At 41.3% G+C, this 23,872-nt stretch overlaps 1 long non-coding RNA gene and 1 other non-coding gene across 3 annotated transcripts; one reads left to right on the top strand and one right to left on the bottom strand.

The window, feature by feature from the left end:
- Window positions 1-1,260: 1,260 nt before the first annotated feature.
- Window positions 1,261-1,332, top strand: Trnad-guc (transfer RNA aspartic acid (anticodon GUC)). Its single transcript has one exon. It is a non-coding gene; the product is annotated as a tRNA-Asp (tRNA).
- A 12,074-nt stretch (window positions 1,333-13,406) lies between these two features.
- On the bottom strand, window positions 13,407-22,684 carry LOC143353873 (uncharacterized). 2 transcript variants are annotated; one of them, XR_013082218.1, is made up of 7 exons: window positions 22,605-22,684; window positions 22,127-22,252; window positions 20,926-21,051; window positions 20,344-20,457; window positions 14,978-15,103; window positions 14,384-14,509; window positions 13,407-13,738 (listed from the first exon to the last, which is right to left on the bottom strand). It is a non-coding gene; the product is annotated as an uncharacterized LOC143353873 (long non-coding RNA). The 2 variants fall into 2 exon arrangements; XR_013082217.1 differs by lacking the exons at window positions 20,926-21,051; window positions 22,127-22,252; window positions 22,605-22,684 and having other exon boundaries at window positions 13,457-13,738; window positions 20,344-20,464.
- Between the last annotated feature and the right edge of the window lie 1,188 nt (window positions 22,685-23,872).

Below are 23,872 nucleotides of genomic sequence, written 5' to 3'. Positions count from 1 at the left end.
GATGGACTCTTCTTCAAAATGCTGAAGAAAAATTTTCCCCCTCACTTGATTAAAATGTTATGGAACATGTTACACGGAAAATCGTTTCGTGTAACAGAGGGGACCAACACCTCCACGAAAGTATTTAATATAAAAAACGGCCTACAACAAGGCACCGTCAATTCCCCAATCCTGTTTAGCATATACATAAGCGATCTCTTACAAATGTACGGCCTAAATAGCGAACCACACAAAAAAGCAATAGCTTTTGCAGATGACTTATTAATATACGTCAACAACAACAAACCCTCGGTAATACAGAAACAGTTACAAGAAACATTTGATAAAATCCAAGATTATTTTCATACATGGAAACTTAAAATTAACGTCAATAAATGTGAAACAATACTCTTCCGACCTTATATCTCCACAATCTCCGATGCCAATTATGACGTCAGGAAACACTCAAAACTCTTTCATCTACATGACTCCAACAATAAGACAGTAAAAATTCCCCATAAGAACGTGGTCCGCTACTTAGGCGTACATCTAGACTTTAAACTGAACTATAACAACCACATAGACATACAGATAGTCAAAGCACAGAAAGCCTTCTTAGCAAACAAGAGACTCTTCTATTGTAAAGACCTGAATACGAACGTTAAAATCCTGTGCTACAAGCTCCTAGTACGGCCGATACTAACATACGGAGCACCCATATGGTACAACATAAGCGCAAGTACCATGGAAAAGCTTAGACTCCTCGAAAGAAAATGCCTAAGAGCATGTCTCAACAAATATAGAACACCGGAATCCAATTACACGAAACTGTACAGTAACCATAGACTTTACGAAATGGCAAAAATACCCAGAATAGACATATTCACACTGAAACTCATTCGCAACCACTGGGCCAACGTACCCAACATATTAGAAAATAGCCACATATATCCATCAGCCTACCCCTACCCACAATACCACGAATCAACTAGACATACAGGATATACACCCCCAGAATCATTCATACACTTCGACAGCAACGGACTCATACAAGACAACTACAAACAACCGATCATATATCATTACAATAGAAAAACATACGACAAAAGACTACTCTACGACAGTAACATCACCTTCGACCATCCGGAAATGCGCTTTAGATATAAGTTAACAAAATACGACAAAGAGATCGTCGCGAAGGAAGACCCAGAGAAGTTCTGGTGGTTCCAAACCTAGATAGCAATTATAAGTAATAATAACAAATATTAAAACAGCGTCCCGTCCTCGATAGTATAGTGGTCAGTATCCCCGCCTGTCACGCGGGAGACCGGGGTTCGATTCCCCGTCGGGGAGTGAAATTATATTTTTACAAATTATATTTTTACCTATATGTTATCTAATTTTAAATACTGTATCAGATTATATTTTTAAATACCTTTATGTAGTATCTTAGCAATAAGAAGCTCAACCGTTACCTCCCGTTAAATTTTAGAAATAAAAGTTGCGTACAAAAATTAATTACATCAAAGAACAAAAATGTACAAATAATCCCCGACCTAAAATGTAAATTAACAGTGCAATAACTAATAGTAGTAACAACAAGGTAGCATAAGCACCCGCAATACACACCGTTAAGTATTTTTTAATTAGATTATACTACAAGTAGAGTCATAGATATAACCTACTAATCACTACCAAAACAAACCCATAATACCAAAGATTGTACAGTTTTTCCCAACCCGTGCCTTTCTGTACATATACATATACGTATCCCTAATTAAGTTAAGCCATACTTAGTCTAAGTGTTAATAGTTGCAATAAGTGCAGTGTACATATAGATATAATCATAATATTAAACCGTGCGTGCCCGGAACTCCGAGCCTTTAGTTTATATATCAAACATTTATATTTGTTATACTTTTTTTTGTGTTTAAGTTTATTGTACCCGCTGTATATATTGTATTTATTGGCACAATAAACACATTGTTACAAAAAAAAAAAAAAAGTGGTCAGTATCCCCGCCTGTCACGCGGGAGACCGGGTTTCGATTCCCCGTCGGGGAGTGAAATTATATTTTTACAAATTATATTTTTACCTATATGTTATCTAATTTTAAATGCTGTATCAGATTATATTTTTAAATACCTTTATGTAGTATCTTAGCAATAAGAAGCTCAACCGTTACCTCCCGTTAAATTTTAGAAATAAAAGTTGCGTACAAAAATTAATTACATCAAAGAACAAAAATGTACAAATAATCCCCGACCTAAAATGTAAATTAACAGTGCAATAACTAATAGTAGTAACAACAAGGTAGCATAAGCACCCGCAATACACACCGTTAAGTATTTTTTAATTAGATTATACTACAAGTAGAGTCATAGATATAACCTACTAATCACTACCAAAACAAACCCATAATACCAAAGATTGTACAGTTTTTCCCAACCCGTGCCTTTCTGTACATATACATATACGTATCCCTAATTAAGTTAAGCCATACTTAGTCTAAGTGTTAATAGTTGCAATAAGTGCAGTGTACATATAGATATAATCATAATATTAAACCGTGCGTGCCCGGAACTCCGAGCCTTTAGTTTATATATCAAACATTTATATTTGTTATACTTTTTTTTGTGTTTAAGTTTATTGTACCCGCTGTATATATTGTATTTATTGGCACAATAAACACATTGTTACAAAAAAAAAAAAAAAAAAAAAAAGTGGTTAGTATCCCCGCCTGTCACGCGGGAGACCGGGGTTCGATTCCCCGTCGGGGAGAATATTACTTTTGTTATTTTTAATGTTATTGTTACTTTTCATATCTTTTATATTTTAGATTAGTATATTTGTACCCCACCCCCTGAAACTGTTGCAGCATAGGGATTCGCCTCCCTTATACTCACCCACAAAAATGGACCCAATATTATACATTGTAGCTTTAGATATATATGTTTTAGCAGTAAGTGCAATAGTTATATGACCGCCCAGACTGTGCGTACTCGATAGGCGAGTCTTTAGTCTTAAGTTCCTATTTTATAAGCCACGCCTCCTTTTATACGTTTAAGGAAATTTTTGTTCTGTTTCGTTGTTAAGTCTGTTGTTTTTCCTTTTTTGTTTGTTGTTTGCTTATATATATTTATGTAAATGTTATTTTTTTTTGGCTGAATAAACGTATGTTACAAAAAAAAAAAAAAAAAGTGGTCAGTATCCCCGCCTGTCACGCGGGAGACCGGGGTTCGATTCCCCGTCGGGGAGTGAAATTATATTTTTACAAATTATATTTTTACATATATGTTATCTAATTTTAAATGCTGTATCAGATTATATTTTTAATACCTTTATGTAGTATCTTAGTAATAAGAAGCTCAACCGTTACCTCCCGTTAAATTTTAGAAATAAAAGTTGCGTACAAAAATTAATTACATCAAAGAACAAAAATGTACAAATAATCCCCGACCTAAAATGTAAATTAACAGTGCAATAACTAATAGTAGTAACAACAAGGTAGCATAAGCACCCGCAATACACACCGTTAAGTATTTTTTAATTAGATTATACTACAAGTAGAGTCATAGATATAACCTACTAAACACTACCAAAACAAACCCATAATACCAAAGATTGTACAGTTTTTCCCAACCCGTGCCTTTCTGTACATATACATGTGGGATCAGGACCCCCAGACCAAAAGTATGTAGGAGATCGGGAAGAACGGGAGGGTTCCGTGGGTGAGCGCGTTAGTCGATCGGCTACCACCAGTGAGGTCGCGGGTTCGATTCCCGGCGGCGGTGCCCTCGTTTTTTCCGAGATCCTACAATTGGGGGCTCGTCCGGGATTGGGGGAACACCGATCGCCGCACGAGGTGGCGCTGTGAGTTTCTAAGTTGTTACGACGAGTTGTGTTTGGTGGCTCTGTGTATGGCCACAGCACAAAAAAGACGATGAGACGACGCTGTGACGGACATTCGAGGGCGAATGTCGTTGCAGGATGGCCGAGTGTGGGATCAGGACCCCCAGAACAAAAAGTATGTGGGAGATCGGGAAGAACGGGAGGGTTCCGTGGGTGAGCGCGTTAGTCGATCGGCTACCACCAGTGAGGTCGTGGGTTCGATTCCCGGCGGCGGTGCCCTCGTTTTTTCCGAGATCCTACAATTGTGACGGAAATGAAGAGACGGTTAGGTTATAACAACTAACGATTTAATAAATAACATACGAAATACAACAAACGACGTGACAACGTGCTGCATTCGACCGTTACCACGTATATCCTAAAAACAATCGCCACGCCACGCCGCGCCGCGCCTCCGCGATCGCTCATTCCCGCGTGAAACAAAACATCACGCCACCTTTCTCCCGCATTCGTTAAATTGCGAGCGGAACCACCGTGACGCCATCTTTCCCTTGATCTGGGAAATCACATTCGCGCCCGACCGTAGTCGCAGACTCCCGACTAACCTATCCCTCATTCGGCCATTCCTGCTTCATCCTCTTCGTTCCCCGAAGAGGTCCTTCCATACGGCTTCATGAAATCTGCTGACGTAGAAGTGAGACGAGGACCTTCTCCGTCTCCCATGCGAACAACTTCGTACCTGTCATTCCGCTTCGTTTTCGTTACTTTATAGGGCCCCAAGAATTTCGCCTTTATTTTAAGACCGGGCCCAAACTGTGTCCTTTTAATGGCAACCAAATCGCCCTCTCTGTACATTGTCGCTGCCTTGCTGTTTTTTCTGTGACTCCTTCGATTCTCCTCTTGTATTTTAGTTATATTTTCCTTCGCCATCTCCCGTAACTTGTCCCGCTCTTCATTGTATAGCTCTGTTGCTTCCTGTTGAATCAGCTCAAGAATTTTGAAGTCTTCCTGCTGTTTCATTTTTACTCCAAACATTACTTCGAACGGGGACATCCCTACGCTACGTTGGTAAGTGCTGTTAATACTGCGCTGCACCTTGTCTACATACCGATACCATCTGTCCGGATTATCCAATGACAATTTAGTCAATACCGGTATTATAATTCGGTTCATTCTCTCGACCTGTCCGTTTCCTCGCGGCACTCCTGCGGTGATGAGTATGTGCTCGATATTTTCCCCGGTGCAATACTCACGGAATTCATTCGATGTAAATGCAGTCCCTCTATCTGAAATTATCCGAGTTGGGTTTCCAAAGGTCTTCTGCTGCAGACCCAACTTGTCCAGTACTTCCGTTGTTCTTACCGTCTTGGTGGGATATATCCATACAAACTTGGAGAATGCATCTACGACTACGAAAATGTACTTATACGATTTACCTGTAGTCGTCATTGGTCCCATATGATCTACGTGGTACGTTGACAATGGTACATCTCCTTTAGGTATTGGTTTTAATTCTCCCTCTACCTTTCCTTTCTTCTTTTCTGCTAATATACAGGGTATGCAACACTTCACGTACCTCTCCAGTTTCTCCGTCAATTTCGGTATATAAAATTCTTCGATAATTTTCTCAGCCATCTTCTTTACTCCGAAATGCCCATTCTCGTGCTCCCTCCTGATGACCTCATTGTACATAGAAGCTGGTAGGACCATAACTCTCTTATCTCCAACTTGTTTCATGACGAGATTATTTTCCAGGACGTAGTCTTCATAGGGTTCGCTTTGTAGCACCTGCTTTATCGCTCGGATTCGGTCATCTTCCTCTTGCCTCGCACGCAACGTATTCATTAATCTGTCCTCGATCACGCGAACGGGGTACCTACTTAACGCATCGACGTGACGCAACTGAGATCCCGATCGGTGCTCGACTTCGTAATCGAACTCCTGTAATGTCAACGCCCATCTCGCGACCTTAGGTGCTATATCCTGTTTATACAACGTTTTTTTCAACGCCTCACAATCGGTAACTAATTTAAATTTTACTCCTAACAAATACACCCTAAACTTTTGCACCGCTCTTACAACCGCCAATAATTCGAGTTCGTACGAATGATAATTCTTTTCGGCATCGGAAGTTTTCCTACTCATGTAATGCACTGGATGCAACATTTTTTCTCCTACATCTTTCTGCAGCAGCACCGCGCCATATCCCTCTTTACTCGCGTCTGTATGTAATTCGGTCTCCGCCGTCGGACTGTAAATACGCAACACCGGCCCGCTCGATAACGCACTCTTTAACGTATCGAATGATCTTTGTTGATCCGTCCCAAACCGAAATTTTGCTTCATTCTTTAATAGTTCCGATAGCGGACGGGCCAGTTTAGCATAATCACGAATAAATTTTCTAAAATAACCCGTTAAGCCTAAGAAACTCTGCACTTGTTTTCTATTTCTCGGCGTCGGAAAATGTTGTACCGCTTTCGTCTTCAGAGGCGAGGGATATACGCATCCGCCCTCAAGTTCATGACCTAGGTATTCTACACGCGTCTGCATAAACTTAGATTTCGACCAGTTAATTTCTAACCCGTTTCTCGCCGCAATTTTTAACACTTCTACTAACTTCTCGTACGCGTCTTCTCCGGTTTTCCCTGGAATTATTATATCGTCGACGTATATAATAACGCTTTTATTCCGAATTAACTCCTTATAAATTTCGGTTATAAAACGCGTAAAACTAGCTGGGCTATTCGACAGACCAAACGGAGTCTTCGCGAACTCATACTGCCCACTCGGGGTCACAAACGCCGTGTATTTCCGACTATTTTTCTCTACCGGTACATGTAAAAACCCGCTCTTTAAATCTATCAACGAGAACACTCGCGCTTCGGCTAAGGAATCTATACTGTCTTCTATAAGAGGCATGGGAAATCTATCGCGCAGCATTTGTCTGTTTATTTTTCTATAATCTATACACACCCGGTATTCCCCATTCTTTTTCGGCACAATCACCACTGGACTCGAAAATTCGCTGGTGCTGGGGTATATTATGCCCTTCTCCAGCCACTCACCTATCTGTTTGTCTAACACCGCTTTCTCTCTTGGAGCCAGCCGCCTCGGACGATGACTAATCGGCTCCTCACTGCGCAACACGATCTTTGTCTCTACCGACGTATTCGTATTTCTCGCTGGCTGATAATTCGTAACTAACACGTTTATTCTCTCGCGGTATTTTTGAGACACGTCTAATTCACTCTCTTCCACGTAATTAATTTGCATCAGCTTCCCTACTTCGTTTCTTACGTCGTCCGATACGACATCATTCGTTCTGTCACACTCGCACGTCTCTTTCAATCCCGAAACCGCGATATTCACCGGTCTTATGGTAATCTCACCGCCGCGAATGTACACTTCTACCTGCGCTAAAAAATTTCGTCCCAAAATGACTTCGGACGTCACCGCTTCCGACGGTACTACTAAAATTTCGGTATTATATTCCGTTCCATCTACACTTAAATTCGCGTCGAACCGACCCACCGGTATTGTTTGCAAATTCCCGAAGCCCGTCAACACTCGACGCGTTGCACATAACTTCGCACTTGCAATCTTTTTAAAAACATCTTCTCGAATCAAATTTACGTCACTGCCCGTGTCTATTAACGCGTAGCACATAACGTTATTGATTGTTACGACCGCGAGTTTATCGTCCGCACTTCGCACACAATTCACTGACTTCCGCTGCTCTTCTTCACTCCTTTTCGGGCATGCCTTCGAGATATGTCCAAATTCATTGCAGCCGAAACACTTCGGGCCTTTGTCTTTATTCGGGCATTCGTTCACTGCATGTTCCGTCGATCCGCACGCGTAGCAGTGTGACTTTGTTTTGTCCTTCGACGCTGCCTTACTTGTTACCCTTCTTTCGTCTTTCTTCGACTCTTCTTTCCTCGTCACTCCCTTTTTCCGGTCGAATGCGGGAGAAAGGTGGCGTGATGTTTTGTTTCACGCGGGAATGAGCGATCGCGGAGGCGCGGCGCGGCGTGGCGTGGCGATTGTTTTTAGGATATACGTTGTAACGGTCGAATGCAGCACTGTACTTATACGATTTACCTGTAGTCGTCATTGGTCCCATATGATCTACGTGGTACGTTGACAATGGTACATCTCCTTTAGGTATTCCTCGTTTTTTCCGAGATCCTACAATTGGGGGCTCGTCCGGGATTGGGGGAACACCGATCGCCGCACGAGGTGGCGCTGTGAGTTTCTAAGTTGTTACGACGAGTTGTGTTTGGTGGCTCTGTGTATGGCCACAGCACAAAAAAGACGATGAGACGACGCTGTGACGGACATTCGAGGGCGAATGTCGTTGCAGGATGGCCGAGTGTGGGATCAGGACCCCCAGACCAAAAAGTATGTGGGAGATCGGGAGGAATGGGAGGGTTCCGTGGGTGAGCGCGTTAGTCGATCGGCTACCACCAGTGAGGTTGTAGGATCGATTTTATCGAGGGTGACGGAAATGAAGAGACGGTTAGGTTATAACAACTAACGATTTAATAAATAACATACGAAATACAACAAACGACGTGACAACGTGCTGCATTCGACCGTTACAACGTATATCCTAAAAACAATCGCCACGCCACGCCGCGCCGCGCCTCCGCGATCGCTCATTCCCGCGTGAAACAAAACATCACGCCACCTTTCTCCCGCATTCGTTAAATTGCGAGCGGAACCACCGTGACGCCATCTTTCCCTTGATCTGGGAAATCACATTCGCGCCCGACCGTAGTCGCAGACTCCCGACTATTTAGGATATACGTTGTAACGGTCGAATGCAGCACGTTGTCACGTCGTTTGTTGTATTTCGTATGTTATTTATTAAATCGTTAGTTGTTATAACCTAACCGTCTCTTCATTTCCGTCACCCTCGATAAAATCGATCCTTGGCCGAATGAGGGATAGGTTAGTCGGGAGTCTGCGACTACGGTCGGGCGCGAATGTGATTTCCCAGATCAAGGGAAAGATGGCGTCACGGTGGTTCATCCCTAATTAAGTTAAGCCATACTTAGTCTAAGTGTTAATAGTTGCAATAAGTGCAGTGTACATATAGATATAATCATAATATTAAACCGTGCGTGCCCGGAACTCCGAGCCTTTAGTTTATATATCAAACATTTATATTTGTTATACTTTTTTTTTGTGTTTAAGTTTATTGTACCCGCTGTATATATTGTATTTATTGGCACAATAAACACATTGTTACAAAAAAAAAAAAAAGTAGCTCGTCACCCGGACTGATTTTCCCCGTTCCCGGTGGCGGTATTTATCCCCGTGGCCGATTACCTTTACTCGCGAGAGCGGCCCGTCGCGGCGTTGGCCCTCTCGCGGTCGCGGTTCGTACTGCGGCGCGCCTACTGTGTGATCGGCCACGGCGGTCTCCGCCGGCGCGCGGTCAGGGGAAGGCTCGCGTCGAGGACAGGATCGTTACAACTCGATAGGCTTATTAATATTATTTTTCGCGAAATCAAGTCTCTTCTTTCTATTTGCGGCATTTACGAAATAATTCTCGCGAGCAACTCGGCCGTGGTATTCATTATTTCGTAAACAATTACGAATAGTGCTGAAACATACACTTACTCCAGCGTTGTTTGCAACCTCAGCAGCGATCTTAAGGGCACTAATTTTAGGATTTGTTTTTATTTCACGCACTATAAAACGTTCATCGCGTAAACTAAGTTTTCGAGGGCGACCAGATTTCACTTTATTTTTATTGGTTTTTCGTTCACCATATCGATCTATAATTCCTTGTATAGTGCTGTGTGGCCTATTAATTGTTTTTGCTATTTCTCGCAATGATTTGCACTGATTATGCAGTTGTATAATAATTTTTCTTTCAGTCTCACTTGTTTCCTTATCTTTATGACCCATTTTACCGAATGTTATAAAAATTGACTGGTTTTGCAGAAGGTTGCCACTAGACTGTTCATCAAAGACCCTGTCTGATTATTTGTCGGGTCCCGCTAAACCATAATATAAACAATCGGACGCCTTTCGAGTACATTCTAGTACCTGTACGAATACTTTTTGCGCGCCAATTTAGAGACACGTCTCATAGTTTCTAATTTTTCTCGTTAACGTTAAACTTTTTCAAGTGTATTTATGTGACAGTATGTAGTTAAAATATATAAAAATTACAATTATGTTTCGTTTTATAAACATGTGTGCAATTACATAGAGAAATACATGGTTTTTTAAGCCTACAAGAGGTGTACGAATACTTTTTACACTCACTGTATATACAGGGTGATCCACGCAATTGTTTTAAGTCATAACTCCGTTATTATTGCATTTACGAAAAAATGATAAAGGAGAAAGATGCAGCAGTGCATGTGCAATTAACAATTGCATCATTTCTTTAAATAGAAATGCATATTTTTTTTGCACATATCGATTCTTCCGTTCATTCTACGTAAAAAATGATTAGGGTACCATGGCAAAAAAATTATTAGATCTCGAGATATTTTCAAAAAAGACACGCAGAATTCGAATCAGGCCACACAACCTCCAAAAACCTCATTAAACTCGATTAATATTCCTTCGAAAGTGTACGGATATGGGGGTTTGGATTAAATAAATCTCCCCAGCGTGTTCGACCCAGGAACTTGGTTTATTCTAGTCGATTACAGAGTTCTAACTTATACGCGGCGCGAGGTGTGTTCGGATGTCTGCTCGAAACGTTTCTGCTCTGTCTTCTTCTCCCAGGCTTTTTGCCTATTCCTGAATCGTCCTGATTGGCCGGGGCTGAATTAGCCTTTTTAGCCAATCAGGTACCTTTTTCGGGGACTCTTCTCGACCTTGGCGCGGTCTCTCTAAACGCGGGGGTGTCCCCGTAATTCCGGTAATGCAGCGGGATTTCCGACGGGCCCGTGGTGCATGGCGCGGCCGGCTATCGCCTACCTGCCTAGTTTCCGGGTCCCTTTGGAAAACTCGAGGTTTATGATACCCGTACGCGCTGTTGAGGCCGATGGTAAAAATCTAATGGCCAATACGTGCCATAACAAAAACTGCTAAGACGCCTAACGGCTTTCTCAAAAACAGCTGTGGGACAACGGGTTCCATAAACTCGCTCGACCATTTGCACGCCAAATGTTACTAAATGTACGTGCCGATGGCCGCTACAAAAGTATTGTTATCGACCGCGTTGATTAAGATTGCGGATAATCAGGGAACACATTGGCCAACGAATCCATAAAATGGCACGTCATCCCACCGCGATCCCCGCATTTCGGCGGACTTTGGGAAGCTGCCGTAAAATCACTAAAGTTTCATTTAACACGAGTAATAGGCGACACCCTGTTATCGTACGAAGCGTTATTAACATATATCAATCAAATTGAAGCGATTCTCAACTCACGGCCGTTAACACCTCTGTCCTCCGACCCAAACGATTTATCCGTTTTGACACCAGCACACTTCTTGATTGGTGATACGTTAAATGGCATACCCGATTACGAAATATCAAACATTCCATCCGGTCGATTGTCGTCCTGGCAGCATGTGCAAAAAATGCGACATCATTTCTGGCAACGATGGAGGAAGGAATACCTCCACGAGTTGACCACACGTAAAAAATGGCATAAACATAAACCCGAAAAAATAGAAATAGGCAGTATCGTAAGAGTGCGGGACGACAATTTACCTGCAATGCAATGGACCCTCGCACGGGTAACCAAACTTCATCCCGGACAAGACGACATAGTTAGGGTAGTCCCAATAAGAACCGCGAAAGGCGAATACAAACGGTCGGTAAAATGTCTCGCGCCGCTACCGATATAAAGAACAACATTGTAAAATACGGACGCTGTATATAATTAACAATCAGATCAAGGAACTAGGCACATAGGCGAATAGTATTAAGACCAATGTAAATAGCATGTATACAGGGTGAGTCACCAAACGTTAGCACCTCAAATATCTTTGTTGTTTCTAAAGATACGTAAAATATGGTAAGGACAAAGTTGAATGGTACAATGGGGGTGACACGATGCAAAAAAAATTTTGTTTTTATGTCATTTTTTTGTAGATATCAAGGTCACCTTGACTTTTTTTAAATGGAACCACCCTTTTTTAAACACCTACAATGATAGTCCCTTTCATTAGGAATTCAGTGACTATAATTAGTCCAAGGTCATTCAAGGTCAAGGACAGAAAAACGTATAAAACTAAAATATGGAAGCAGAATACGTTTATCACGGTTGAGACTTGTAGGAAATAGTAAACATACTATGGTCGTAGTTAAAGTAAACATACATACTAAGGTCCTTCAATGTTATTCAGCATTCTTATTTACTATCAGTATGTTTCCAAACGCGATTCCGCTGTTATATTCGATGACTGAAAAGTGTGATATGATCATGATTTACTGTGAATGTAGAAAAAATGCAGTGCAGGTCCGACGACTTTATGAAGAAAGGTACCCCGAGCGTAACACTCCTTCTAGACATACTTTCACTAATACGTACAGGTTGTTTCGAAGTACTGGAAGTGTACATGCAAGACAGTACAAACGGAAGAATCCCACGACTAATGAAGACAATGAAATTAATATTTTAGCAGCTATATCTGTCAATCCTCACGTGAGTACGAGAAAAATTGCCCGGGAAGCAGGCATAAGTCAAAGTAGCGTAATACGAATTCTGGCCCGACATAAATTTCATCCGTTCCACATATCGCTCCATCAAGAATTGCACGGGAATGAATTTCAAAATAGAATTAACTTTTGTCAATGGGGATTGCTTCAAAATCATTCATTTTTTTCTAATGTGTTGTTTACGGACGAAGCAACATTTACTAATCATGGCTCAATTAATCTACGGAACGCCCATTATTGGTCTGTGGATAATCCGCACTGGCTGCGAGAAATTGATCATCAAAAACAACGGAGCGTAAACGTGAGGTGTGGTATTTTGAACGACAAAGTAATTGGACCATATTTCGTTAACGGAATGATGACGGGAGAGAAATACGCTCAATTTTTGCAAGAAGATCTGCCAATTTTGTTAGAAGATGTCCCTTTACAAAATCGCTACGATATGTGGTACCAACATGACGCTTGTCCTGCTCATTATGCACGAGTAGCAAGAGAAACGTTGTATTCTCGATATCCAAACCGATGGATTGGACGAGGCGGAACCGTTTCATGGCCAGCACGTTCGCCTGATTTAAATCCACTTGATTTCTTTTTATGGGGTCTGCTAAAAGATACCGTGTACACGGATGCTCCAACAACAGTTGAAGATATGCGTCAGCGTATCATCACAGCATGTACGAATATCACGTCGGATACACTTATCAGAGTTCAACATTCCTTCAGAGCTCGTTTACAACAATGTATCGACGCAGACGGCCATCATTTGGAACATTTATAAAATACAGGTATTCTGCTTCCATATTTTAGTTTTATACGTTTTTTCTGTCCTTGACCTTGAATGACCTTGGACTAATTATAGTCACTGAATTCCTAATGAAAGGGACTATCATTGTAGGTGTTTAAAAAAGGGTGGTTCCATTTAAAAAAAGTCAAGGTGACCTTGATATCTACAAAAAAATGACATAAAAACAAAATTTTTTTTGCATCGTGTCAGCCCCATTGTACCATTCAACTTGTCCTTACCATATTTTACGTATCTTTAGAAACAACAAAGATATTTGAGGTGCTAACGTTTGGTGACTCACCCTGTATATATATATACATATAAGAGGCAAGGTAGATTCATTGTAAATTTCATTACCATATAGACGAATTGATATAGACCATCGAAGCAGTTGAACAGAGTCATTCAAGGGGGCCGGCATGTTGCGACGGCAACACCGAAGGTCGTACCGTACCGTTCCTCCAGGCGACAAAGGGACATACCTGAAAGCGATGTCCCATTAAAAACGTGCCAAATAGCTATAAACGACCAAGAAAATTAGTTTACGACCACCGCAATTCGACAATCCCGACCCCGACAGATGAACAGCACATGCGACCAAACTAACGAAACGACGAACGAAAAACAGTAATAAATCACGCCATTGACGAACGAAGACAAAACCAGGAATCCCTGACAGTCTCCCACTCCCATCAACTCAAAAAAACTCCTCCCAATGCACCCACGTCCAATTACAAAACACTATATTTTCCCACCTAAATCCAAAATCATCCAATCACGATAAAACCGAACTGACGACAGACAGGACACGACAAGACAGATCAGAAAACAAATCGAACAAGCAGACGGACGAGACGAACTCTCCGAAATAAACATATATCGCGAACCACCAAGTACCATTTAAGAAATCTCGAACCGAACAGTTATAACGCGTCTTCTATAACTCGCTTCATATATTAATGTATATATATATATAAGGCGCTAAAACTCAAGGAACGTAAAGAATATATTTCACAGAAGTCATAAGGAAATACCAATCCCTAAGACCTATATCCCATAAATTCCAAATTCAAGAGAACAAGATCTATTCAAATTAAAACATTGATAAAGAAATAATGAGAAAATACCGGCAAAATTACTTCTTAACCGTTGAAAACGAAACTCGAGGCCCTGGGGTGGCCGAGGAACCAGTCCGTGACGTAAAGAGCGAACCAGCACTGCATCCGTTGGCGAACCTCACCCATTTGAAAACACTGAAAATAAATAATAACATGTATCCAACGGCAGAAGGTGAAGTCTTCAAGCTACTCCACGCGGTAAGGAAAATAAATTGTAGGGACAAATTGAGAATAAATGAAGGGATCGTTTGCGGTGCAATTAAAAATTGTCTGTACCTGAAATACTTGCACTTGTGAAGACTTCATTCAACGTTGATGAACTCAATGGATACATATACAATAGTATATCATGAATAAATTACTTCCGTGAATTTGACTGCAAAGTTCAAGAACATTGACCACTTCGACTCGATGATTTCATACCTCGCTTCATATATTAATGTATATATATATAAGGCGCTAAACTCAAGGAACGTAAAGAATATATTTCACAAAAGTCAGAAAGAAATACCAATCCTTAAGACCCATATCACATAAATTCCAAATTCAAGAAAACAAGATCTATTCAAATAAAACATTGATAAAGAAATAATGAGAAAATACCTGCAAAATTACTTCTTAACCGTTGAAAACGAAACTCGAGGCCCTGGGGTGGCCGAGGAACCAGTCCGTGACGTAAAGAGCGAACCAGCACTGCATCCGTTGGCGAACCTCACCCATTTGAAAACACTGAAAATAAATAATAACATGTATCCAACGGTAGAAGGTGAAGTCTTCAAGCTACTACACGCGGTAAACGATTGACCGCCTTAAACCCGCGTACACGGTAAACGGTGACGAGACCGTACGATACAAAGACTCGCAACCAACGACCGAGCCGACCCCCGCGCAGGTACCTGTCCACACGCGCTCAGGTAGACGCGTCAGATTTCCTGACTACCTGCAGGTCGGAACGTGAGACAACCTTGCCACGTTGTATATATTGTACATTTTGTGAATAGCCAGCTACAATAAGAATAGGTATAGATTATCCGGTAATTAGGATTAAGTTAAGATAGCGTTAGCACTGGTAAGGGCGTGATGTAGCGGCTAGCGGGGCGCCGGAAGAGAAATCTTCAGCGCACCAGCACCAAGAAAGATTTATGGTTTGCACAGCATAAGACGCTATTTGTGAGAAAACGTCTTTAACGTTTTTGGCCACTTAGCGGACAGATGTGTCCTTGTTGTTCCTAGCGACGAACTCAATAGCGCAAGTGGACGCCATAAATTTTGGGTAGTCTAAGGGTCTCCAGCCTAGAGTGTCCCAGCGACGCGTGCCTGGTTTCCATCACCCGGGAAAGCTGGGCCCGTTGACGTAAGCCAGCAGTCACGTACCGCACTTAGCACGGGGCCCGGAAGACACCCCGCTGCATCACCAAAATTAGATTTTTAACAGCACGACACGCTCACCCTTCTCACGCACGAGAGGCGTGGAACGTGGGCGTGTTATGCAAAATGCACGGATTGGTGGAAGTTCCTCGCAAGGACTTCCACCAATCAGCCGACAAGCATTTTCGATAATATAAGGCAGAGACTACCGACGAGGAGAGAGTCACGAAGAAGTCACAGCTGATTCTCCGCCGAGTCACTTAGAGTCGGGTCGCAGTCCGGTCGCTGTTAAACCGCAGTCAAAGTTCAATCGCGAGTCAAGTGAATCGTCGGTTTAGTTGAACCACCCCGGACGCTCTCGCAACATCATTCTATTTGTAAATAAACGACTCAGTCACGTACGCCTGATTTTGAACATTTATTCGAAGGCACCCGCCTTACATAATCCTGTTCCTTCAACCCCTTCGACTCAATAATTTCATAGGGTGGATAATAAAAATGCCCTTGTAGATTTTAACGAAAGAACTCTCCTCCATCCTAAAGAACAAATTCGGTCATTCAAAATAGGCAGAATTTTACATCAAAATAGACAGTTATTTGCAAATATCTCGGAAAATAAAGAGACTGTCGTACAGTGCGGACAAACGACCTGTCTTTGGGCACTTGTCGTAATTTGATTATTAATGTATATATTAATGTACACTAACGAGCAAAACTGAGTCTACACTATTTGAAGCAACATAACTTTTGAAAAATTAGATCAAATGACTTGAATTTTATTGAGAAGTTAGAAGGATTAGTTTATTAGAGGAGGTGTAGGAAGGAATGGGAAGGGGCGGAAAGGTTGCAGGAGAGGTTTCTGAGGTGGGTCCTAAGAGTAGAGCGGTGCACACCGGGGTAATATGGTGAGGGAAGAGCTGCAGAGGGAGTTGTTGTGAGGGAGGACGGGGTTAAGGGCATGGTTGGTACCAGAAGAAGTTGAGGGCGGGAGAAGGGGGGAGCTGGTTAGGTTGTGCTGGGAGCAGGTATGAGGAAGGTTTAGAAGGGGAGGGGAGGTAGTAGGTTGGGAGAAGGTGAGACGGCGTTTTTGGGAAGAGAGGGGCTGGGCAGTGGAGGAGGCGGCTGAGATGATGGAGGATAGGATAGAGGCAGTGAGTGAGGAGATAGTGAAAAGGGAAAAGAAGAAGCAACAGGGGGAGAGATGGGAAAAGATAGGAAGAGCAAGGTACAACATGTGGTTTGGGAGGGTGAAGGGAGAGGGGATACCAGTGTATCTGAAGAAAGGGTTGGGAGAGAGCAGGTGTCCAGGTACAGGTTGGGAAACGAGATGAGAGGTGGAAAGTATTGGTTGGCGGAGAAGAAAGTATGTAGGGTCTGTGGGTGCGAGGAGGAAACGTGGGAGCATGTGTGGGAAATGTGTATGGGTGATGATGAGGGGGAGGTTGGCATGGGATGGTGGGGGAAGTATTAGGGGATGAAGGAGAAGGAGAGGAATGGATGAGGAAGGTGGATGAATGGAGGAAGAGCAGGAATGGAAGAAGTATGGGAGAGGAAGTAAATGGAGAGAATGCATAGGAATGGAGTGAAGGAGAGAGCAGCGGGAAGAGGAGGTCCAGGAGGCGCGGGAAGGATGGGTGAGGTGCAGGTAGGAGGGAGAGCAGAGAAGCATGTGTGTGTGGGAGAGGGAAAAATAAGAACGCGGCGGATATTAGTGTAAGATCGCTCTCTCTCTCCTCTCCCTCTATGGCGTGTTTTTAGGATAAGTTTTGAAGTGGGTAAGGGGATATAAAACACCAGAGACTGTCCTCACTTCATTTATTACTGATATCGGTAAGCGCGAAGGTCAGTGCAGTGTTGGTGTTGTCGTCTCGGAGGCTTACTATCGACTGGCGACTCTCGTTGCAATCTTAAGCACGACGGAGTTAGAGAAGGCAAAAAGATAGGGGAGAAAAAGAAAAGAGAATAGAAAAGGAAAACTTGAGAAGACAGTGACAGCGATAGGGACAGCGGAAAAGAGTCATAAACAGAGAAAGCTCAGAGGTAGGCGAAGGACCGAGACTAACGAAAACCAGAACCCTGGCGACGTTCTCAAGGATGCATGGGAAATTCGTGAAGGGCCGGTTACCAAGCGTGCGACTAGCAGACAGGAAATAGAGAATAATAGCGTGACAGAGTTAGAAGGGAAAGAGAAATTCTTAGAAGAAATATATGCATTGGCGTACGTGGTGATATTGCCACCACAGTTTAATTAAGTTGGGGTAAGTTAGGATAAGTTTAAGGTTAAGATTAGGGTAAGAGCGAGCGAAAGCTGGAGATGTAATTAACCCTTATAGTGCCGGAGGCCGATATATCGGCCCGCGCCTTATAGCGCTTTACTATTCGCATTGCGGGATAACTCTATTTCTAAATAAATTTATAAGACGTTATAAATGGTCTAATTTCATTACGAGAGAATTTAAAAAAATAGTTTTTCGTTTTAACTCTTTGTGGACGACGACTTTTTCCTATTGCTTGGAGATACCGAAATCTAACATAAACATCGATGGTCGCCGCTCAGGCGACATCCGACCTACGGCGTGAATCGCCGTGGCGTTGGGCCCTTATCGGAACATGTCGACAGCGTTTTATAAACGACTGTTTGAAGACTCTCACGAAATAAGATCGCATTGCCGCAGCGAGACGTAGGATCAGTTCGTTTTTCTTCGATTGTTGTCGTGAGCAGTATATTTCGTTTTGCCCCAGTGACAGTCTGAAAGCGTCATTTTTGTTATCGCCGTTGTTTTCCGCTTGTGTCAAACATTTTTGTTTTTGACAAACCAACAATTAGCAAGACAGGATTTCTAAAATTTTGCCACCAACCTATAACAATTACGTATTTCGGAAGAGATAATCCGTCCGGCGCTTACCATATACCTTCGAGTTATTTTTTATGTTTGTTATGTAATATTCTTTATCTTGTTACAAAATATATCGAAAATGCAAAGTATATACTTTGTAATAAATGGTCTATATAAAATTATGATGAAAAGATGACTTTTTGTATGTGCAAATACATTTTGTAAGAGAGAACTGGACTTTTACTTTTTTTATGATCTTTTATACCTTTGTTATTTATATAATTTTCAATGAATATAGAAAAACTAGTGTCATTGTTTTGTTCTCTATATCGTCCTTAATATACTGATTTTTGAATCATGAATATTGAATATTGAATATTGAATTTCGAATATTGAATATTGAATATTGAATTTCGAATATTGAATATTGAATTTTGAATATTGTTTCTTGTTTGGTTTTTATGAGCATTTTCCCAAACCCTAGTAAAACCGTGAAATTCGGCCGGTTATTCTCGCATAGGCACCTCTTTTTCGCCCGGCACTAAAAGGGTTAAAATTGTAACCCGAGGGGAATCAATAAATGATATATATATATTAGACGAGGTGTAAAAAATTTTTGAAAAAAATTTGAATTGGTCGGAATCGCAAAAGAAATAGTAAAAGTTGATTTTTTCAGCTTTTTTATCTGAGCCTGTATCGAAAATTTAAAGAATGTATTTGATTCGCTCGAATAAATTATATCCATGCTGAAAATTTCACCGATATTGGTTAATTCGTTTACGAGTTATAAACGATTAAAAGAGCGATTTTAAGTCGAAAATCGTGAAAGACGGCAATTTTTCCACTTCTAACCCATTTGCATCCAAGCGCGGAATAATCCGCGACCCTACGACTGTCAGCTGTCACCGAGCGCGGAATAATCCGCGAGCCTGCGACTGTTTTTTTTTTTCCAATTGCAAAATATTCTTTGGTTGCGACAGACCACGTTTAACCACTTGTGGAAGCGTTTCGTTTTAATTTATTTAATTTTTCATTTTAATTTAAATAGTTTTATTTTATGTATAAAAAAATATTTGTTTTTCCTTTTTTGTAAAAAAAAAATGTAAAATGCTATATTTGCGATATAAAACTGTGTAACAATCGTTTTAAACAGTACATTGTTAATAAACTCCATGAATAATTTGGATGTCAGTTACTGCACATACGATCGACCGCACGCGGTGATACGAGTCATTCGTCAGTAAAACGTCGCTGATGTTTCAACGCGGCAGCTTAAGTAGAGCGATGATACAAATGGGTTAAGCGTTTATAACTCGTAAACGAATTAACCAATATCGGTGAAATTTTCAGCATGGATATAATTTATTCAAGCGAATCAAACACATTTTTTAAATTTTCAATACAGGCTCAGATAAAAAAGCTAAAAAAACCAACTTTTACTATTTCTTTCGCGATTCCGACCAATTCAAACTTTTTTCAAAAATTTTTACACCTCGTCTAATAAACTAATCCTTCCAACTTCTTAATAAAATTCAAGTCATTTGATCTGATTTTTAAAAAGGTTTGTTGCTTCAAATAGTGTAGACTCAGTTTTGCTCGTTAGTGTATGTACATAAGGCGCTAAAACTCAAGGAACGTAAAGAATATATTGCGCAGAAGTTATAAGGGAATAGCAATCCCTAAGACCCATATCCTATAAATTCCAAAATCTATTCAAATTAAAACATTGATAAAGAAATAATGAGAAAATACTTGCGAAATTACTTCCTAACTGTTGAAAACAAAACACGAGGCCCTGGGGTGACTGATGTACCAGTCAGTGAGGTGAACAGCGAACCCACATTGCATCCGATGGCGAGCCTCACACACTTGAAAACACTGAAAATAAATAATAACATGTATTCAACGGCAGAAGGTAAAGTTTTCAAGCTACTCCACGCGGTAAGGAAAATAAATTGTAGGGACAAATTGAGAATAAATGAAGGGATCGTTTGCGGTGCAATTAAAAATTGTCTGTACCTGAAATACTTGCACTTGTGAAGACTTCATTCAACGTTGATGAACTCAATGGATACATATACAATAGTATATCATGAATAAATTACTTCCGTGAATTTGACTGCAAAGTTCAAGAACATTGACCACTTCGACTCGATGATTTCATACCTCGCTTCATATATTAATGTATATATATATAAGGCGCTAAACTCAAGGAACGTAAAGAATATATTTCACAAAAGTCAGAAAGAAATACCAATCCTTAAGACCCATATCACATAAATTCCAAATTCAAGAAAACAAGATCTATTCAAATAAAACATTGATAAAGAAATAATGAGAAAATACCTGCAAAATTACTTCTTAACCGTTGAAAACGAAACTCGAGGCCCTGGGGTGGCCGAGGAACCAGTCCGTGACGTAAAGAGCGAACCAGCACTGCATCCGTTGGCGAACCTCACCCATTTGAAAACACTGAAAATAAATAATAACATGTATCCAACGGTAGAAGGTGAAGTCTTCAAGCTACTACACGCGGTAAACGATTGACCGCCTTAAACCCGCGTACACGGTAAACGGTGACGAGACCGTACGATACAAAGACTCGCAACCAACGACCGAGCCGACCCCCGCGCAGGTACCTGTCCACACGCGCTCAGGTAGACGCGTCAGATTTCCTGACTACCTGCAGGTCGGAACGTGAGACAACCTTGCCACGTTGTATATATTGTACATTTTGTGAATAGCCAGCTACAATAAGAATAGGTATAGATTATCCGGTAATTAGGATTAAGTTAAGATAGCGTTAGCACTGGTAAGGGCGTGATGTAGCGGCTAGCGGGGCGCCGGAAGAGAAATCTTCAGCGCACCAGCACCAAGAAAGATTTATGGTTTGCACAGCATAAGACGCTATTTGTGAGAAAACGTCTTTAACGTTTTTGGCCACTTAGCGGACAGATGTGTCCTTGTTGTTCCTAGCGACGAACTCAATAGCGCAAGTGGACGCCATAAATTTTGGGTAGTCTAAGGGTCTCCAGCCTAGAGTGTCCCAGCGACGCGTGCCTGGTTTCCATCACCCGGGAAAGCTGGGCCCGTTGACGTAAGCCAGCAGTCACGTACCGCACTTAGCACGGGGCCCGGAAGACACCCCGCTGCATCACCAAAATTAGATTTTTAACAGCACGACACGCTCACCCTTCTCACGCATGAGAGGCGTGGAACGTGGGCGTGTTATGCAAAATGCACGGATTGGTGGAAGTTCCTCGCAAGGACTTCCACCAATCAGCCGACAAGCATTTTCGATAATATAAGGCAGAGACTACCGACGAGGAGAGAGTCACGAAGAAGTCACAGGTGAAAAAACATACCTCGCTTCATATATTAATGTATATATATAAAAGGCGCTAAAACTCAAGGAAAGTAAAGAATATATTTCACAGAAGTCATAAGGAAATACCAATCCCTAAGACCCATATCCCATAAATTCCAAATTCAAGAGAACAATATCTATTCAAATAAAAACATTGATAAAGAAATAATGAGAAAATACCTGCAAAATTACTTCTTAACCGTTGAAAACGAAACATGAAGCCCTGGGGTAACCTAGGAACCAGTCCGTGAGGTAAAGAGCAAACCAGCACTGCATCTGTTGGCGAACCTCACCCATTAGAAAACACTGAAAATAAATAATAACATGTATCACTCAATGAATACATATATAGAAACAACTTATAGTGATCATGAATAAATAACTTCTGTGAATTTGATTGCAAAATGGGAGAACATCGACTCTATAATTTCATAGGGTGGATAATAAAAATCTCCTTGTACATTTTAACCAAAGAACCCCCCCCCCACCTAAAGAACAAATTCGGTCATTCAAAATAGGCAGAATTTTACATCAAAATAGACAGTTTTTGCGAATACCTCGGAAAATAAAGAGACCGCCGTACTGTGCGGACAAATGGCCTGTTTTCGAGAAAACTAATCAAAATGTATACTTCAAACCTAATCGCCATAATACGTACTCACAACACACGGCACTGACACGAATGGCTGCTCTGACGTTACTACTGGCCGACGCTCGCGAGCGAATGTTCGATGGCATTCATTCCATTGTCCCATTGTTTCTGTCGCCAGTCGATTGTGTAACAAACGGCGACCGCCCTCGGTACCGATCTTCGCGTGTTTCTCTGCAGCTTCACGAGGAGGATCGCCGCCGCGTATACAATATGTGTTGGCGGTTAGTCGGCGTGCTCCTTGCTGCTCGATGCCCAGGCCGCCACATGTCCATTCTCAACTGTCTTTATTCGGCGGTTTATTCGACTTCGAATAATTTTCGGAGGCGCGTTCGAATGCTGTAACGAGGACACAGAGTTGGGCAAAACATTTATCTAAATAAAAATTTCGAATTACGAATAAAAGATAAAAAAATTTTTATTCGTTATTCGAAGGTTCGAATAAAAAAATTATCTGTATTCGACGAGTATCGAATAAATAATTTTATTCGACGAGAATTTATCCGACGAATAAAGATAATTTTTTTTATTCGAAGCGGATTTATTCGAACTTCGAATAATTTTTTCATCTTTTATCTTTATTTTCTATTCGAAGGCTTCTAATAAATCTTCGAATTACTTTTACCGAGCGCCGAGCTTCAAAGACCCAGCGACGACAGACGACATACAATGTAAGCGGATGGAGAATCGCGCACGTATGAAAGTTTAAACTTTTAGATTTTTCAATATATCCTCATGAAATTGTGACGAGCGAATGGAGGGGATTTTCCTGATGAAAATAAGTTCAAATTCGAGTGTAATCGAACAAGTTTCATTGATACGTAATGTTACGATAAAAATTACAATCTCATTAAAGACAGTCCAAATGATGTCGTGTTTGGACTCATTTTCATCGGGATAAGCTCTACAATTCATTCGTATAAACAATATTGTTCTGATTAAAAATGTAAAAGCATAAATTGCCAATAATGCTCGATTCTCCATCTGCTTACATTGTAGGCTGTTGGTCGGTCGCTGGTCTTTGAAGTCCCGAGCTCGTAGAGTCGCGAGATATCGGTGTGAAACAACTACCAATACAATTGCAAAACTTGTTTATTTTTCATTATTTTTTTATGGGACTTGCGCCAACTAATTCGTGGCATTCTTCTGATTAAAATGACACTAAACGCGGTACAAATTGGACTGTGTTTAATATTTTTAATTGTAGATATATTCGAAGGCTTCGAATAAATCTTCGGCTAACTTTTGCCAGCTCGACGAATAAACGGCGACGACGG

The sequence above is a fragment of the Halictus rubicundus genome, chromosome 4 (genome assembly GCF_050948215.1).
Source record: "Halictus rubicundus isolate RS-2024b chromosome 4, iyHalRubi1_principal, whole genome shotgun sequence".
Classification (NCBI taxonomy): Eukaryota; Metazoa; Arthropoda; class Insecta; order Hymenoptera; family Halictidae; genus Halictus; species Halictus rubicundus.
The sequence above is the reverse complement of the archived record's forward strand: the minus strand, read 5'-3'. Positions and strand labels throughout refer to the sequence as shown.